A 20,888-nucleotide genomic window follows, 5' to 3' on the forward strand; every position below is an offset into this window, starting at 1 on the left:
GCAAAATTAAAAGGTTTTAGTGAGCATGCTAAGAAGAAAATAGGCAGCAATAAAGAAAAATGTATAGAAAAGTGTGTTAAGGAAGTTTACAGCATGCATCTCTCTCTCTCTGTCTCTCTCTCCTTCTATCGCTTGCTATTTCTTCGTCTTTCCACCGAGTTTACCTTTCCTGAGCACCTTTATGGACATTAATAGAAGTTTAGTGAATATTGGAGAAATTAGGTGTTTTCTTACTAAAAAGTTTTAAAATTACAAAAGATAAGATGAAGATTACGAGTGGGATTTGTAAATGTGTATAGAAAAATATAAAGTATTTTTATGATGTACTTAACCCTTTTATATCGCCCATTTAGGTGGAAATATGACGGAGAGGAGGGCACTCACTAACAACGACTCCAATTTAGATAGTGATAGGGTAGATAGAGTGAATAGATACTACAATTATGAGTGCATGAGTGCGGCCTACATTTTGCCGCGATAGTGTTTTCTGTAATGCTATTTTGCCTTGGATTGTACTGGAGTGTGTCTTTCATAATTAGGGATATGAAAGAGGGGGGAGTGGGGTAAACCTAATACGAGAAGGATCAAGCCTTATATGGACTGGAGTTAAGGTTATTTGGTCACATAATGCCACCCTAAATGATAATCTTACAACGTTGCATAAAAACCAAACTGTCAAAACCCCTCTTCTTACATATGCAGCTATAAGTGATAACATTGATGATGAAATTAATGAATATGATGGTGATTATTCCCTGTTCGGTACGCCTGACCTGACATTCGCAAACGCACATGCAACCGCAGAACCTACCTCATATGGCACTGATATGCACTTTAGCCCCAATGCCCCAACCACCAAAGATCCCTTGGTATCACAGTTCTGGCAAAATGATAATGTACGAGATGATGCAACATGGGCGGACATGTTTCCTATAAAGTAGCAGAGTAAAGATGTTATATAATGACCAAGGGGAGAGCAGGAGATGGAAAAGGGGGGCAGGAGGGAAGAATTACGATGCATACCATGGCCTGGTATTAGACGAAATTGAAGACCCCCACCACCCCGACCAATCCAATAAATGGTACTTGGAAATGAGCGCCACTGCCAAACAAGCAACGAGCGAGAGCTGTTATGTTTTCTCTCTCATTCGTCATGCCTCTGGCACACCCAAAGTTCTTATACCTCAAGAAGTACCCTTGTCAAATGCCCAATGTATAGTTCATCTAGTATGGTGTAGGATTCAAAGCACCTTCCAATCACACACAGTTACAATAGAAATGCTGCAGAATGAAAAAACTTGCACAAGGAGTGAATTGCATCAAAGAACCATTTTTTGTCATCAGAGGGACACAGTTCACAGAAAACAAATGGCATGACGAGACAATCATGTGCAAGGCAGAGGCAATACGAGGTCTCACTGATTAAATCTTTCAATGGGTCAAAGAGACATGCACTCCCGCCTGGTCCCAGCACATAGCAAAGCTCACGTGGGTTACAGCCCTTGAGAAGCTGTCATGATTCCTGCCCCTCATATCCCCAGCCCTCCAAGATGTCAGGCTGGAGCAAGGCCACGATCACCTACATGGCCCTCAAGGGCCTCTCCATCCCTCCAAAGACCCACTTGGAGTCAGACTTGGCGCTTGTGGCACCAGACTCACCCACTCCCATAGGATAACATTGGGGATTGGACTTGTAGTGCATTGATGGGGACGTGATGGATGCCCCCACATATTTCGGTTTCCTGAACTGCATATGCAGTCTAGTCTTTTGGGTGTGGTTCAGCCCAGAGACACCTGGGATACCCAGAGACTATTTGAGCCACGCCCAGGCTGAGACACATGCTTTGTTTTTTCTGCACCTGCAGCGTGACACTCACCGTGTTCGGATCGGTCTCCAGTAGGCCTGCATCTTTCTTCTGCGATCAGCTCCTGCAAGAACAAGAACACTGTTTGGAACAGCCTTACCTTGCGGCGTTTCTGCCCATCATTCATCGCTCCTTCTGTTCTGCGGGCATCTTCGGCGGTGTCATTCCCATTCTGGCACGCCGCTTCCTAAGGAAAAGGGAAAAGAACAGAAAAAAGGCATAAGTAAGCATTCAGCAAATCTTTTCTTATTTTTAAAGACTGTACGAGCTTCAAACGCTGACCTGAATCCCAGCCGCTCTGGGGGATCTCTGTCTCCGGAACTTCTCATCCATCTGCAAGAGGGAAAAGACACTCCAGGTTAGCGTGGAAACATCTAGAGGCGCCACTTTCCGCGCTTACTCGCTGCATTTCTTCTTCATAACTGGCATCCACGCTGAAAACGTTGCGGCACCTAAAAGACACAGAAAAAGAACTTGGTTCAATACAAATACGAAAGAGTTGCATCGCGCATTGCGCTCTCACTCACATTCAGCGCTAATCATCTCAGCAGCACGTTGCTATCCCCGGACGCCGGCCATCATCTAAGAAAGGAAAGGAACGAAGTCAAGAACTGTTCAAAAGACTCATTATACTTACCTGTCAGACTCTTGCCAGTGAAGTAACTAGACAGCAACGAGCCTGCATCAATCAACGCGCCCCTGCACTGAAAGCAGGACTGAGAGCATACTTTCCAAGAAAACAAGGCCCAGTCTCCAGTCGAGTGGACTCCAGGGAAGGGTTTGAGGTCGTAAGAGGTCAGAACAGGCTGAGTGACGTCCCCGTGGATACCAGGTGAGCATTACAGAACAAAAAGCCTCACATCAAAATCCACCTGGGCGTCATGGAAACGTCAGAAACCGACCAGTTAGCCCACATGTTGGGGCAACTACGTTCCGAAGTACATGCAGCCAGGCAGGAGACCAACACCCTGAGGAGAGTCCTGATAGTAGCCAAAGAACGCACTGATGATTTAAGCCGGCAACTTCTCCAGTCACAAGCAGGGCATGCACCATTGCCGAAGCGTGCCCTCCATGCCAGCACCATCAGCCAATCCCGTTCAGATAACCCTTCCTGGGGCAGTTCCCTGGCCCCGCCTGAACGATTTACGGGGGATCCCAAGAGGTTTGCAACGTCCATGAACCAGTGCCCCCTGCACTTCCTTTTTAGACGAGGGGCCTTTCCGAATGACCAATCACGGGTCGCTTTTGTGCTATCCTACCTGAGTGGCAGCGCCGCGTACTGGCCTGTACCCTTTGTGGCCCAAGACGATCCTTTGCTGCATGACTTCAGGGGCTTTCAGCAGGAGATGGAGAAGCTGTTCGCCCGTCGTACTCGTGGGCAGGCATTAGACAACGAACTTCTGTCCCTACGCCAAGGGAATCAAGACCTATTAACATACATAGCCATGTTCAATAGACTCGTAGTTGAAGCAGAATGGCCATTGGAGAAGAGAACCACGTTATTTCATCAGGGGTTGCGGGGGGAGCTCAAGGATGTTCTCGCACAAGTAGTCAACCCCCCGAAAGACTGCTCAGAATTCATTGACCTTGTTGTTCAACTGGATCATAGGTTGCAGGACCAAAGAGCAGATCGAACCAGACCGGATCCTCGCCCTATGTATGTGCGTTCAAAGGACAATATTGCCCGCACAACGGAAGGTTCAGGAGAACCAATGCAAATCGGGGGGTCAGATCCCCCTTGACTAAAGCAGAAAGGGATAAAAGGAGACAGCAGCAGTTATGTCTGTATTGTGGAAGGTCAGGTAATTTCCTTAGAGTGCCCTGTGAAGCCACCGAGGAGGACGGTAGGGGCCACGGTCAAGGAAGATACCAGGAATCGGAAAACCCCCAGCCCGGCAAGTGTAGGGGTCCACTTGTTGAGCGAAGAAAGTGAACTACAGACCTTCCATTTTGCACTATGTGTGGTCCTGATCAATCACCAACAACCATCTCGGATGCACGCAGTAAGAGCGTACATTGACAGTGGAGCTGTTGGGAATTACATCGACCAGGATCTTGCGGCAAAGATGGGGCTTTTGTTACGCCCTAAATCAACCACTGACACTGCTACCACTGTCGACGGCATGGAAAAAGCTTCTGGTCCAGTATCCCAATGCACTGCAGCTTTAACCCTTCTGTGCCAGGATGGACACCAAGAATCTATCGTTTTCGACCTCAGTTAAGGCACCACAGTTCCGGTTGATTTTGGGAATACCATGGTTGGTAGCTCACAATCCTCAAATCGATTGGCGAGCAAAAGAATTGGCCTTTCCCGAGACGTGTGCCCACACATGTTATCGCCAAGAGAAACCACCAATAGACACCAGAACCTCCACGCTTGCGACTGTGGCAATCAGCACCCTACCAAGTGAATACCAGGACTTTCAAGATGTCTTTCAGAAAGAACAGGCTAATACCCTGCCACCGCATAGACCATACGTTTGCCAAATCGACCTGATACCCGGCGCACAAATCCCTTGTGAGCGAATTTACGCACTCATGGAACCAGAAAACCAGCACCTGAAGGCCTATCTTGACCAATACCTGGCCAACGGGTTAATCCGTCCCTCGAAGTCTCCAGCAGCCAGTCCTCTATTCTTCGTACCGAAAAAGGAGGGGACTTGAGAACGTGCATCGACTATCGCGCACTGCACCAGATTACCGTAAAAAAACACTACCCCCTGCCACTGATCCCTGAATTGCTTGATCAAGTCAAAGATGCCCAAATCTACACAAAACTAGACCCGAGGGAGGCATATCACCTTGTTAGCGTAAAACAGGGGGACGAATGGAAAACTGCTTTTCGCACCAATTACAGCTTGTACGAGTATCAAGTAATGCCCTTTGGCCTTTGCAATGCACCTGCAGCATTTCAATACTTCATGAACGATGTCCTGTGGGAACTGATTGATGCCTGTGCTCTAGTGTACATCTAGGATATTCTAGCATATTCTGCATCAAAGCAGGACCACGTTTAACACGTCCGATCCGTATTGGAGAAACTCCGTCAACACCAGCTCTACGCCAAGCTCAAAGTGCTCATTCCACGTCTGAGGTGGAATTCCTGGGCTTTATTCTCAGCCCGAATGGAATCCGAATGGATGTACACAAGGTAGATGCTATCCTGAACTGGCCATCCCCAAACTCATTTAAGGGGGTTCAAAGTATGCTAGGTTTTGCAAACTTCTACCGCCGGTTCATCTCAGGATTTTCGCAAATCGTGCATCCCATCACTTCATTGCTAAGGAAAAGCAATAAAACGTTCCAGTGGACAACAGAAGCTGAGGAAGCTTTCCAGGAACTCGAAGCAAGATTCACATCTGCCCCAATCTTACACCACCCTCGCCCTGATCTCCCATACCTGGTGGAAACGGATGCCTCAAGCATGGCTATGGGAGCCGTCTTCTCACAAAAGTACCCCGAAACGGGCCAGTTACACCCTGTTGCCTTCTGGTTGCGTACATTCACACCCCCTGAACTCAATTACGCTATCACAGACAAAGAACTCCTGGCCATTAAGCCAGCCTTTAGGGCATGGCGGCACTACCTCTTGGGCGCCAGACACACAATCACTGTAATAACTGACCACCGGAAACTCCAGTACCTAAAAACAGCAAAGGCCCAATCCTCACGACAACTACGTTGGGCTCTTTCTTTTGCTGAATATGACTACGTGATTACATTTCGACCAGGGGTGAAAAACAGGAAGGTCGATGCCCTTTCCCGTATGGGGGTGGAAGAGCAAGGGTATCAGACCCCTGACCCAAAAGCAATCATCCCGAGTGACAAGCTCCTAGGAATCACAGCAACCATAACTCAGAAAGAATTACATGAAGAAATCCAAAACCTGATGAGTCTGGAGCAATTACAAGCGTGGAGTGCACAAGGAGAACATTACATGATAAAAGATCAGTTGCCCTACTTCAGGAATCGTTTATTCTTACCAAACCAAGAACTATGAGAACAAGTCATGTCCGGTTATCATGATTCCTTGATCGAGGGCCACCCCGGAATCGCTAAAACCCTAGCCAAGGTAAAACAAAATTATTGGTGGCCCAGGTGGCGTAAAGACATTATCCAATTCATCCTATCTTGTGGAGTGTGTGCTCAAAACAAGTCATCCAAGCAGATACCGGCTGGGCTATTACAACCATTGGAAATCCCACCAGCACCCTGGCACACGTTGTCCCTCGATTTTATTACTGACTTACCACCCAGTCAAGGGTTTAACACTATTCCTGTGGTCGTGGACCTATTTTCAAAAATAGCACATTTCATTCCTCTTAAGGGGCTCCCAAATGCTTCCACTCTGGCAAAGGTATTTCTTGAAGGCATTATACGACTCCATGGGTTTACTTCAGTTTTAGTCTCGGACCGAGGTACTCAATTTGTATCTAACTTCTGGAAAAAATGCTGCTCTATGGCCCAGCTCGACATCCGGCTATCCCCCAGTCACCATCCCCAAACGGATGGTCAAACTGAGAGGACAAATCAGGCGCTCGAGCAGTATCTGCGTTGCATGTTACACCAAGCTGAAGGAAGCTGGTTTGACCTATTATGGATAGCTGAACATGCTTATAATAATTCCCTACACACCAGCACTTGGCAGACACCCTTTTATACCATGTATGGCAGGCACCCACGTACTTCTGAGTTGGACGTTCCTACAGCCCTGGAAATGCCAGCAGTCAAAACCTTGCACACAACCATTTCTCAAACCTTTAAAAGGGCAGCTGAACACCTGCTTCAAGCTAAGAATCGCCAAAAGAAGTTTGTTGATCAACACCGAGCAAAGGCCCCCAACTACCAAGTGGGAGACAAAGTCTGGCTGGCGTCTAAACACGTGTCCATTAAAGGAACCGAACTTTCCGTCCAAGATACCTGGGTCCATTCACCGTCACCTCTGTGATAAATCCTGTGCCGGTCAGACTAGCTTTGCCGTCAAACATGCAGATTCATCCTGTGTTCCACGTGTCTCTCCTTAAACCTGTTCAACCTGGGACCCGGGTAGCAACGCCCTGCAGTCAGTAGTAGTCGCCGGGGAGCCAGAATTCGAAGTCAAGGACATCCTGGATTCAAAGTGCGTCAGATCCAAATTATACTACTTAGTAGACTGGAAGGGGTATGGTCCACAAGACGGGACATGGGGGCCTTGTGAGTACATCCATGCACCTCGCTTGCTTAGACGATTTCATCAAAACCATCCAAACAAACCAGGACCAGACAGAAGAGCCACCTTGAGAGGGGCCTTGGGGTGGGGGGGGGAATGCTGTCATGATTCCTGCCCCTCATGTCCCCAGCCCTCCAAGATGTCAGGCTGGAGCCAGGCCACGATCACCTATATGGTCCTCAAGGGCCTCTCCATCCCTCCAAAGACCCACTTGGAGTCAGACTTGGCGCTTGTGGCACCAGACTCTCTCACTCCCATAGGATAACATTGGGGATTGAACTTGTAGTGCATTGATGGGGACGAGATCGATGCCCCCACATATCTCGGTTCCCAGAACTGCATGTGCAGTCTAGTCTTTTGGGTTTGGTTCAGCCCAGAGATACCTGGGATACCCAGAGACTATTTAAGCCACGCCCAGGATGAGACACATGCTTTGTGTTTTCTGCACCTGCAGCATGACACTCACCATGTTCGGATTGGTCTCCAGTAGGCCTGCATCTTTCTTCTGCGCTCAGCTCCTGCAAGAACATCGTTAGGAACAGCCTTACCTTGCAGCGCCTCTGCCCATCATTCATTGTTCCTTCTGTTCTGCGGGCATCTTCGGCGGTGTCATTCCCATCCTGGTACGCCGCTTCCTAAGGAAAAGGGAAAACAACAGAAAAAAGGCATTAGTAAGCATTCAGCAAATCTTCGCTTATTTTTAAAGACTGTGCAAGCTTCAAACGCTGACCTGAATCCCAGCCGCTCTGGGGGAACTCTGTCTCTGGAACTTCTCATCCATCTGCAAGAGGGAAAAGACACTCCAGGTTAGCGTGGAAACATCTAGAGGCGCCGCATACCACGCTTACTCACCGCATTTCTTCATCATAACTGGCATCCATGCTGAAAACGTCGCGGCACCTAAAAGACACAGAAAAAGAACTCAGTTCAATACAAATACGAAAGGGCGCATCGCGCATCATGCTCTTACTCACCTTCAGCGCTACTCATCTCAGCAGCACGTCACCATCCCCGGACGCCGGCCATCATCTAAGGAAGGAAAGGAACAAAGTTAGAGAACTGTTCAAAAGACTCATTATACTTACCTGTCGCACTCTTGCCAGTGAAGTAACTAGGCAGCAACAAGCCCGCATCAATCAACGCGCCCCTGCGCTGAAAGCAAGACAGAGAGCACACTTTCCAAGAAAACAAGGCCCAGTCTCCAGTCGAGTGGACTCCAGGGAAGGGTTCGAGGTCGTAAGAGGTCAGAACAGGCTGAGTGACGTCCCCGTGGATATGTGAGCGTTACAGAAGCCCATTAAAATGCCGAAAGAAATTGGACATGAACTTTGTTTCCATGGTGAAGGGAAGGTACAGATGGGTTCTAACAGACAATGCAACAAAACGATCATCATTCCAGATATGAAAAGGGGCACAGCAGCACTCATGTATTGGGTATGTGGCAAGCAAGCATACCTGCATCTGCCACCATCCTCGAGGGCCATCTGTGCCATGGCCACACTGCATTCAGCCTTAATGGTGATTCCAGAAAGCCAGATCCAAGGGGGGGAAAGATTCGGCTGATGTATCGGCAGCGCCCAAACAAACAGCAGAACCCTCCTCATACGACATCCTGTCTGAAAACGAACTACAAGACCGGGTGTCTCGCAAATGGCAGTCATCCAACTATATCTCCAGCAAACAGTCAGACCTCCTGTCTGAGATTCCAGATAAATACAAGCTCTTCAACTCTGCTGAAACATTTTTCGCTTCCCTCCTGGTGCCAGGACTCCAAGCACAGACACACGCCAAATGGCTGCTGATCGTCCATTTGGAGCTGATCCAACTGGCCAACGACACTGAAGAGGGTATCAATGTGTTCAAGGTGGAACTTCGAGCCTTGCGCCGAATGACAATGCAGAACCGGTACGTCCTGGACCTTCTCACAGCAATGGACCGAAGCGTTTGCCAAAAAATCGGGAGTGCCTGCTGTACATTCGTACCTTCTGGAGATACAGACAATGGACCCTTTCCCACGTCATCTCAGCGGTGCATAGTTTGGGGGAAAGAAAGGAGGAATAGTGCCAAGCAACTGGTTTGACGACATTTTTAATTGGATACCATCCTGGTTCATTGTGATGATGAAAATTTTTGTCCCAGTCATCGTTTTTCTTTTGCTATTTTTCTGTGTGTCAGATGACCATTCGATGTTGTGCAAAATCAATGCCTATTTCTGCAATGATGATGGTAACAATGGGCACATCGATAATGGTAGCAAATGTGAAAGATGCTCAGATATAAACAGGGAAGTCAGACCCCCCTAAGTATCGCCTGACAGCCGTATATCAGCATGGAGATAGGGTGGCTAGTGTGGGGAATATACATGACATGTACACCTGATGAATACGCCCTGAGAGGCCAAAGCTTACAAAGTGTTTACAGAGCTTGGATACCAATAAAAGGGACACCTGCATGGGTGTGCATTAATTGGAGTACTTTCAGAGTGAAAATAATAAAGATTTGTTTGTTACTTTAGATGTAACGAAAGGGGGGAATGTGTGGGATTAGGGTTGTTTGGGTCACCCTCACAAATTCAGCACGAAATAACCCACGTGCTCACGCATTAGCGAGGGATGCCTCCATTGCCCGTATGCTAACATTAGCATAATTGGGGCTATTGCGGGATACACTTGGCTTCCATTTTGTGTGACCTCGACTCCATCTTTGGACTAGGCCTCACTCCGATAATATGAAAAGACTTCTCTCCCCTCTGCAGCGGCGCTCACAGCCCCCACCTTTTCTCCACTGTCTTAAAGCTTCACAAATCCCTTTCTCATGGATGTGCCGGGGATAATTGAAACAAATAATAGAATGTGTCATATCACTCTTCCTTTGTGATCACTGTCCTATATGTGAACCGACTCGAACCATGCCTTGTAGCTCATCCATCTCCACAAACCTGCTCCTACTCCCTTACCCCCGCTGTTGGAAAATTACTGCCAATGTAACCCTGTGCCCTCCTGATGTACCAGAAGTGTGACCCTGCTGTGCAGCCCACCCTAGAGTGCCCCCACTGAATCCAGACTTCTGTCGCAGTATATTGTGCCCTAAAACTAACATATGTCATTATACTCCTCACCCGCCTTGATGTGCTAAGAACCGCCCAGTCGCCCAGGTTATCACAGAGGACCAGCCCCTTAAGCCCTGTACCTCATAAGTCCCAATGAAGGATGATGTAGTCACGTGTATACATATAGGGTTTTAATATTTACTCAAAGGTATACTAATGATTGTTGTTTATTATATGTCTAGTGGTAGTTTCTCATGCCAGCTTAGTTAGTGTCAACTCTACCTTGTCGTGACCTAACCCTCGCCCCTCCCAGACACAGGCAGCTGGATCTCATGACATTCACCCTCCCGCCTACTGGGCAACCTATCCGGAAGAAGCAGCGCCTACAACGACATATGTGCCATCACACCTCAGGTAATCCTACACTGTTGTCGTACCCTATGTTAGTTGTGTAATTTATGACGTTGTTTTGCTTTATATTTCCATGTAACTGTATTGTTTGACAGAGAGCTCTCGAGGCAGCAGAGTTCTCTGGATGCCAACTTTATATAAACTTACTAAATCTTGCAACCTGTTCTCCTAGTCTCATTCCCCATTGGGGGGGGGTGTTACATTTTATAATTCTGCATTGGTAAGTAGGGGAGTGAGCCTTTACATTTGCTACACCCTTTTGAGTTCAGTAACATATAACGTCTTCCCCTTTTGATCTTCGTATCATATTTCGTATCTGTGATATGCTGTCTCAGGACTTCGGGTTCCCCATTTCCTTGTATCATTAAGTCTGGATATCTCTTCCCTTAAGAGGTGCACTGGACTCCTTTCTCAGGTGTTTCTGCATCACGGGGCTTCTACTGCATATGCTCTCTGCTCTCTCTGGACTTCACTACGCCTCTCCATGTGCAATGATATGGTCCCAAGCCATTGAGGATGGAGTGGACTCAGAAATCTCCACATGTCATGGGCCAAGCAGAGAGGGGCAAGTGCTGACGTGTGCACGCTGCCAAACTAGGCCTACTTGATCGCAATGATAGCAGACTTCTCTAGATATCCTGAAGGTAAATTGTCCACTTGAGGGCTGCATAGGTGGTCCTGCCTACAGAAAAGAAAGTAATAGTTTCCTTATGGGATCCTCCGAGAGCTTAACATATGACCATTAACACCCATTCCAAAACGGAGAATTTGAGGGATACCTGGCGTGGCTGTGGGGGTTCCACTGCATGCTGGCTGGCTTCAAGCCACTGGAGATGTAAAGAGGTATGCACACGCTCAACAAGCATCGGTGGAAGCAGCTTTTGGAGCAGAAGGATTGAGCGACAAAAGAAAAAAAATCCACTAGATACCAGGTCAACAACAGCACATAGGATCATTTTCCAGTCCATCTTTATGTTGCCTTTGACACAATATATGCCTTGTATTCTGCCAGTGTAAGAAGACATGTTCATGCTTGCTGTGCCCATATGTGCCAGTATTACTGCTTAAGAACAGTCACTTTGTTCTTAATTCCACGCCACATCAAGGAAACATGTGCATGCTGGGTGTGCTAATGACTGTATCCGCACTATGAACACTCACTTTGGCTTTTGCTCATTGACTGTAATAATCCATTGCCACTGTAAGAAGACATGTTCATACTGACTGCACCAAGGTATGCCAGATGCCCAAATAATGCTGGTTTCTGCCCATAATGCCACACCACATCAATAAAACATGTCCAAAGCAAATTTCCAAGCAGTGATAAGCGTTTCTCTTCTAGAAGCAGTTCACTTATTTTAACCCTTGAGTAAAGTGTTCACAGGCTGCTTTTTTATATAGCTAATATACCTTTTACATTTGTTGTGCCCTATTCGTGCCTGGCAAGGGCTTAGTAAATGCTTAAATAAGGCATTTTGGAAGGGAGTTGCTTGCTTAGTCAATGCTTAAGATATGCATTGCATTCTGACTATAAGATATGTACCGTGTGGATACGGAGTAGACCAAAAGGATAACACCAGCAACACAACCCGCTGGAGGACAGCCTTTGGTAGGAAATATGAAGCAACTCAAGTCAGAACGTCACCGACTCCAGTTAAAATGAAAACCTCTAGGGCCACAAAAGAACCTGTTTTTTCTGAACCTGATGAACCCTGCTCTGTGCTGGAACAAGAACGCGCAACCAAGACACGATTACAGACAAAGGACAAGTACACATTTGCCACATTATTAAATACAAATGTGAAGATCTGGGACTGTGCTCATAGACCAGGACATCTTCCTGTTAATTCTGCAAGAACCGAGCATTCTCAAGAACATGTTTGCATTTATTATGTTTTGGGAAATAATGTGTGTCAGCTAAAACCATAGGGGTCATCTTCACAAATGTAATGGTGGGGCCCAGGCTATGATGTGAAATCACCAAAATGGAAGGGAGTGCCAAGAGTCCATCTTTATTAAAAGCCCCTGAGTAATCCAAGCCTGGTTCCCTATTTGATGGCCTGCCCCTGAACCTCGTGTGCCTTTCCCACTGCTCCTTCCTGCTACCCCGCCCTTCCCCCTGCACCTATCTATTCTCAATGCTGCACTCCGCAGACTATCTACTCAATGTCTGGTGCTCTCTCTTGCCAGCACCCTGATGCCCATGCAATGGAAATGGAAGAAGGTTTTCACTCCGAGCCCCGGCTTCCCTTCCCATCCATGGCAGCCATGTTTCTTTGTTCACTTAAACAGAATTCCTGGATTATGTGCTTTCTGTGGTCCATGTTTTCTCACCCTTACGTTAACCTTGCTCCTCATGGCATTTGAGTGCAAATACCCATAGCATCAAGTCCTTCTGTCCCTATTCAATGGTAATATCCTATGCAAAAGGCTCTCACTTTGATCAGACACCTTAACTCAGGCTGAGGGGCCAGTATGCCCCTCATAAAATGGCTCAAATATAACCCCTTCCACTCTCCTTAAATTACTGTGACCCTCTTTCCAGGACAACTTCTAGACAATATAAAGCCAAGGACGACACTCTAGAATGCACCTCAGACCTCAAGCCATGCACTGCAATCATGTCCACAATTCTAAACTCAGCGTGATATAAACAAAAGCTGGTTTTATTACCTTACATTTAAAAATTATATACAGACAGAGAAAATTAGGCCAAAAATAAATTCAGTTCTATTAGTTGATGTATCTTTTTGTTGGACGAATCGCACATTGCTAGACCAATAGCCCGTCTTTAATTTACTGAAACTCCTATCAGCAACTGCAACAGTAGCAACCGGGAGGATCGCTCGGGGGCAACGAACTCGCAGAGCAACACAGGTTCGATTCCCGGGTCTGCGCTTAGAAACCTCTGGGTATTAAGCTGTTATAAATAACCATTTACAATTACAAAGATCCTAAGGGCAGCCACTGTAATGGTATTATTAATGGCTTTCAAAGTTTATTCAGTCAACATTTCATAAAAGGGTGCAGGCAATATTAGTCCACTTCTATGAGCTGCTTACTCCAAAAACGTCATTGGGAGCAGGATGGCTAAACTAATGTAAAGATAAGTATTGTTTGTAGCTGGATAATAATAAGTATTGCTGTTTTTCAAAATATCGGATTCACATTTAAAAAAGGCATTATAGAAAGAGCGACGTGTTTATACAAATTCCCATATTTTAGCTAGAAGGCGCACTGCAGCCAATACATTGAGTTTGGGCCTGGGTTTAAACTCTTTTCCAAGTGAGACAGACGGGGCGGTGGGAGGAGTTGTGAGTTTATGTGGGCTATGTGTTGATTGGTGGGTTGGTGCACATCATCCTATTGGATGGGGAAGCACCTGCGTGGGTCCGCCCACGCATTCGGTAGTTTAGAAGAAGAAGAAGAATTTTATAGCCATGCGAACTCAGTATTTTGTAAATGCTTGTATACAAAGAGCACCTAAGCTGATGCCATTCTGTATTTTTTTCATACATCCAGGGTACAGATGCTTATTCCGATTCCTTCCTCAACATTTCAAACTGTGTTTCACTCGTGCTCACATCTGGTGTCATTCTGTATTGAAACTCCTTTCAATCGCAGCTAAAACCCAATTTCTTCCTGCACTCAAACCCATTTTAATGCAATCCAGTAAGGTTTGATTGAAGTGCTCTACACAGCCATTGCTCTTTGGATGATAAAGCACAGTGGTTACATGCTATATTTCATGGTCACTTAAAAACTTGTAAAAAACCTCTGGATATCAACAGTGGTGTGTTGTTTGAGATGATTCTAGAGGGAACCCTTTCTCTCCAAAACACTGTCTATAGGAATTTGATTATGCTTTTAGATTAAAAATGTGAAACTATGCTTATTTCCAGCCACTTTGATAGTAGAGTAACCACCACCCCAACACACAACTCCTGGGACCAAATTAAGTGAAATGATCCCAACAGATCTCTGGCAATTTCTACCCATGATACCTTGGAAACACAAATAATTTCCATCGGAGGAATGATCGTTTTAAAGGGATGGTCTAGTAAAAAAAATTATTTAAAAAATAGATAGGCCACATAAAAAAAAATACTAGCATCCTCCATTTTAAAAATTCCTATGTAAAATTTTGAGCTATTCAAGCTCAAAATTCGAAAAAGCAAGCACCGGGGCGCAGCCATTTTGTGAAATGGAGGCCCTCCGGCGCTGGCTTTTGCGGCACTAATGAAGGAAAAGCCAGCCAGCTGTAGTAAACAAAGTCTACCGCTGGGTGGCTTTCCCTTCATTAGTGCCGGGACTCGGAGGACGCGGACCGGAGACCAGAGCAGGAAAGCTGCAGCTGAATCTCGGTAAGTGCTATTTATTTTTTTTACAAAAAATAAGCACTAGCTGCGTTTTTTTTTCTAAGTTTTCTGGGCTGGAGGAGCCCGGAAAACTTAGAAATAAAACCGAAGCTTTAAAAACATTGTATTTATGTTTGCGGTCGCTTTTGAAGCGACCGCAAACATAAATACAACGTTATTGTGTTGGAAAACGCTGCGGTTTTTCTTTCCAAGTTTCTCAGGCTCCTCCGGCTCGGAGGAGCCTGAGAAACTTGGAAAGAAAAACCGCAGCATTTTCCAACACAACCGCGTGTGTTTCTGCCTGCTGTGGCTATCACTTTGGGTCTCCGGTGCTCCCAGGGGAGCCCGAGAGCCCCAAATGGAAAAGCAGATTCAGGCAGACACAACGCGGTTGTTTTCCGCAATGCCTCGTTGTGTCTGCCTGAATCTGCTTTACCATTTGGGGCTCTCGGGCTCAGACACAACGCGGCATTGCGGAAAACAACCGCGTTGTCTGCCTGAATCTCCTCCGAGCCTGAGAAACTTGGAAAGAAAAACCGCAGCGTTTTCCAACACAATAACTTTGTATTTATGTTTCAAAAGCTACCGCAAACATAAATACGTTTTTAAAGCTGCGGTTTTATTTCTAAGTTTTCCGGGCTCCTCCAGCCCGGAAAACTTAGAAAAAAAAACGCAGCTAGTGCTTATTTTTTGTAAAAAAAAATAAATAGCACTTACCGAGATTCAGCTGCAGCTTTCCTGCTCTGGTCTCCGGTCCGCGTCCTCCGAGTCCCGACACTAATGAAGGGAAAGCCACCCAGCGGTAGACTTTGTTTACTACAGCTGGCTGGCTTTTCCTTCATTAGTGCCGCAAAAGCAAAAGCCAGCACAGGAGGGCCTCCATTTCGCAAAATGGCTGCGCCCCTGTGCTTGCTTTTTCGAATTTTGAGCTTGAATAGCTCAAAATTTTACATAGGAAGTTTTAAAACGGAGGATGCTAGTATTTTTTTTTATGTGGCCTATCTATTTTTTAAATCAAATTTTTTACTAGACCATCCCTTTAAGTATTTTGTTTTTCATTCACTCTTCACATTCTCCAACTATTCCCTCTATTAACCTGTCCATTCCAGGCTACCAACAATCTGCATGTAACACGGCCTTGGTCTTTCCCAGTCCTAAATATGACCCAACTACACAACCTTTCTCATTTCTTACGGAATCAATAGCCTCTGATACCAGGCTACATATTCTCCCCTCATGTCCATTTCTTCTTTGACTCTCTTGTACTCCCTCAAAACGGAATCCTTTATCTCATTAGGCCACTTTACCCGCCACATATCCTTTGACTGGTTTGTAAACTTCATCTCCTTTAAAGGCTACATCTCACTCTCCTTTCCTGAATCCCTGGTTGACCGAAAACAACATCTCACATTAGTCATCGTAAATTTGCTCACCCACCTCAACTCCTCTTCCTTAGCCACTGCATTCCTTGATGGGGCATCCTCAACAATTTTCAATCCCCAACCACATGTTTGAGCTATGAATTGTAATCCTTGTACCCCCGTAAACCTATTAACAATTCTCCTAGATATGCCATCAAACTTTTTTTAATTAAATAATGAAACCAAACGCTTATGATCAGTTTTTAACACACAATTTTCCCCCACAAAAACGTTTTACATTTTTCAGTCGCCTACAAACATGACAATGCTTCTTTTTCAATCAGTGAATGTATGCATTGAGGACCCTCATGGGGTCCAGATGCAAATGTTCTCATGTGATCTTCACTGTTCTCCTCTTGCACAAGTAGCACCACTAATCCTTCATCACTTGCATCAGTTTAAACTACTGTCTTAACATTCTGTATGAACCTCTTAACTACGAAGCAGATGCCAAGGCTCTAAACACAACCTATTCCACCATTCAAGCCTGGATGGCAACCTACTGGCTCTGCCTCAATGGGGACAACACTGAAATCCTTCTGGTAGGGCCCCAGGTAACCCTAAAAAAAACAAATAGCCAATAAATGACATTTACGATAGACCACATACAGCTTCCCATTTCAACCTCTGTGAAAATCATAGGGGTCTACCTAGATGCCACCCTCTCTGTCATAGCAAGTCAGAGCTATTGCTTCCTCTGCAGCCTACTACACTAAGCTGCTTAATGCAGCCAAACCATTCCTGTCCACCGAGAACTGCCTCTTCATTACCAGAGCGATAATAGGCTCAATACTGGACTACTGCAACGTCCTTTTCGCCTGCACCTCATCAAAAAACCTACTGAAACTACAAATAATCCTGAATAACGCACTCTGAGAAGCCCTCACCATCCCCAAAAGAGAGAACACCTCTGCAACAAGCCCACTGGCGTATCATCAAAGAACTTGTCCTATTCAAAACGCTTGTCATCCATCACTCACAAGTGCATCACCCACAGCCTCCCCCTATCTCTCCCAGAAAGTAGTCAGAGCAGGCTCGTCCAGACCTACCAGAACACCACACTCCCACTGACTCGTAATTCCCAGAGTCAAACACACCAAAGCAGGTGGTGCCAGCTTCCCCTTCATTGCTGCCAGGCAATGGAACTCCCTGCCACATACCCTTAGAGCTGAACCATCCCACCTTGCCATCCGCAAAGCCCTCAAAACCTGGCTGTTTGACTAATTTGTGCACACTATGTCTTGTATTATCAGTGTTCATGCTGTATGTATGTATGCACCCGTGTAACTAAGCAAACATACCTACCTCTGTAACAGCGCTGTGATGCCTACGGGCTGTTGTGCGCTATACATATTTTTTGTTTTAAAGAAATTAACGTTGGTGTATTTATAATCTGTTTTAGTACTGTCAAATTCTTTGCTGCATTCCTCTGACCAATCAAATTGCACACCCTTTTTTTTTTAGTCGTCTCATCGCTTTGGTCAGGCTAGACATACTTTTGACACATTTTGCCTAGAATTCTATCAGTCCTAAAAATGGAAACTCTGTTTTCTTGTTTGGTACTGGTATATTTACAGTCACTTCAACTATATTATGCTTAGGTTTAACTCCTGCTTTTGTTATTTCATGACATACATAATCCACATAGTCTCTCTTAAATGTACATTTCTCAATAGTAACAGTAAATTCAGCTTGCTCCAATACTTTAGTATGTGCCTCAATCCCTGATCATGTTCTTCAACACTCGCCCTATACAGCAGGTTATCCTGATAAAACATCAACCAGTGTATTCCTACTAGAAATGTATGCATAATTCTCATAAATACACTTGCCACTGAAACTAAACCGAATGGCATGGGTTTGTACTTATACAGACCAAATGGTATAATAAATGTAATCCGATCGATGGCTTGGGAGTGAAGCCTAACCTGGTGATAGGCAGTCCTTGTCTAACAGAGAGTATACCACAGCACCAGAAATGTCCACAATGAGTTCAGAACATGTTGGTAAAGGAAATCACTCCACTGTCACATTCCGTTTACATTCCTGAGGTCAGCACATAGTCTCACTTCACCATTCCCATTTTGGACAGTAACAATAGGACTACCCCACTCAATGGCTTCAGTCATTTCAATTACTCTTTCTAACATTAGTCTTTTGAGTTCATTCTACACCTCCTTCCTAAGTGCCTAATGGTATTGTTCTAACTTCTGAAACCACTGGTTGGGCATCTTTACTAGATTTCATCTTGTGTACACATCCTTTATTGTATCGAACTTTGTTACTGAAGAAACCCAAATCCCATTCTTCTATGTCTTTCCTTTCCTTTACTCCCGCCACTGTGCAAGTGAATTCTGTCACAACTTGTTCTGATTAATTAGGGTATCTGAACTCTCCTTTGTCATCCCGTGACAATAAACCTCTCCAACTTCAGTGACTATCACCATGCTGTTCATCCCTTGACCTTTATATTCCAATTTTGTATCAAAATCTCCAACAACTATTGGTTGCTCTCCACAGGCAGTAGCTTCCACTTTAATGTTCCTAAATGTACAGCGCGGTGTAATCTGCTCCACTGTCTATCAACATGTCCATTGTAATTCCATTAATTGTGATTACTGCATCTGTTTTTTACTCCTGTGGACTCCTCGTCGCCTTTACCATGCTCACCTTTGTAATTTTCTTCTCCACTTTGGCTCTTATCATGAATCATCTTAATATCCTCCAAATCCACAACATCTTGTAAGATGGCCCTTTCTGCCACATTATTTACCTATTATGTGCATTCCCACACGCTGTCACTTGCTATGTGTTTAGTGCTTCCACATCAGTAACACTCTCTCACTGGACACCTTGTTGATGTATTTCTTGTTTTCTACCAAACATTGCTTTATTACAGCACATAGGCCTCAAGAGCAACATAAAATCAATAAACACATAATTAATATACAACACATCGTTCCATCATAATATACATAAAAGCTTTTGTTTTTTTAATGCTTGAGATTCAATAGAAACCCCCTTAAACCATCAGAGGAATTTGGATAATCTAGCAGACATCCTTCTCAAGGCCCTGTGTAGTTAGCCATGGCAAATATCACATCCTGATGTAAGGTACTCTTGCACCATGCAGCAGCATCAACCAACAGTCTTATTCCATGATCTACACTACAATATTTCAAGTTTGACTGGCAAATCCTGAAATAACCAGGACAAACAAAGTGTTGGAGTGATTCAAATACCCCTTCACAAAAGGGGCAGCTACCAGGTCCATTTCTGGCATATAGGTTTGTTAGCGGTGCCAATGAGAACATGTTCAATCTCCTTTTCATGAAGAGAGAGTGTTCGAATGGAGACTTGATAAGCATTTAGTAGCTCTCACAGTCATGGGAATACTTCACTCAGTTACAGCCTAATGTCAGTGTCAAACAACCCTTCTGGCTTGAGCCCAGTCCCTCTATGCATTTTTGATTACCGCCTTGCTGATCGGTTGTAGCAGTGTTGGGTTCTACCAGAATTGTTCTAATTGCAACTGGTAAAGACGTGATTTTATATGAACAAGCCAAGAAAGCTTGAGCACCCCCTTGGGCCCGTGTAAATCATTTAGGGCCTCCTTGTAGGTAATCAATTCACTGCTTAACAACAGTGTCGCCCAGTATAATAGCAGCTTGAGTGCCATATATACAATTATTGGAGTCAGGCCCAGTCCAGAATATAAAAGGTGGTTTGGTGTGCTTTTATGCAGCATTAGTGCTTTTCTTTTAGAAAGTTATTTTCCGGTGTAGTTAGATTTGTGACATTTCTATGACCCTACAACTTTTCCCCATAGGTTGCCTGCTTACGGCCTTGAATCGGTGCACCTCCAGCACTGGAACATACTTCTTTGAGAAATTGACAACAGCCGGGCCTTGCTTGTCGAGGATGACCTTAGCTTTCTCAGTGTGAATGGACCATTTGCCTTTGGTGGTAAACCAAAAGCCTAGACAGTCAAAGAAAGAAACCTCTTCTATTGGGGAACATCCTATTTTCATCTGGAGGTTAGACTAATTTTTCATTTTCTTCCCACATCTCATACATTTGTTTTCAATGGGTTGATGGTCAGGCCTTTCTTACTACAATATTTCCTGAAATGTGCTATTCTAAGGGGTCCACTGCATGTGCAAGTGATGAGGTCAGCATTGTCTGCAAATAAAAGTGTGTTACTCTGTCCCCTAATTTTGGGGAATCAGAATAATCCACGGTCAGACTGCTCACCACATCCTTAAACTAGATGGAATAAAGTATAGGGGCGAGAACACAGCCCTGCCTAACCCCTTTTCTACTGTAAATTTCTTGGTGATTTCCCCTCCTGTTCCATACCCCACTGCTGCAGTGTTTGTGTAAAGTAAAAAGATAGCCATAAGCAGGGATTGAGAAATATTCTTGCTCATTAGGGTTTTCCACAACTCTGCAAGTGGAATGACATCGAAGGCTGTTTTCAAATCGATGAATAAGAAAAATAGCATACCCACGAGCAGGTTAAACTATTGTTCAGTCAAAGTGAATAGTCTAATGCCTGATCTGTGGTGCTGATGC

The sequence above is a fragment of the Ambystoma mexicanum genome, chromosome 7q, assembly GCF_040938575.1.
Source record: "Ambystoma mexicanum isolate Mex_15411 chromosome 7q, UKY_AmexF1_1, whole genome shotgun sequence".
NCBI lineage: Eukaryota > Metazoa > Chordata > Amphibia > Caudata > Ambystomatidae > Ambystoma > Ambystoma mexicanum.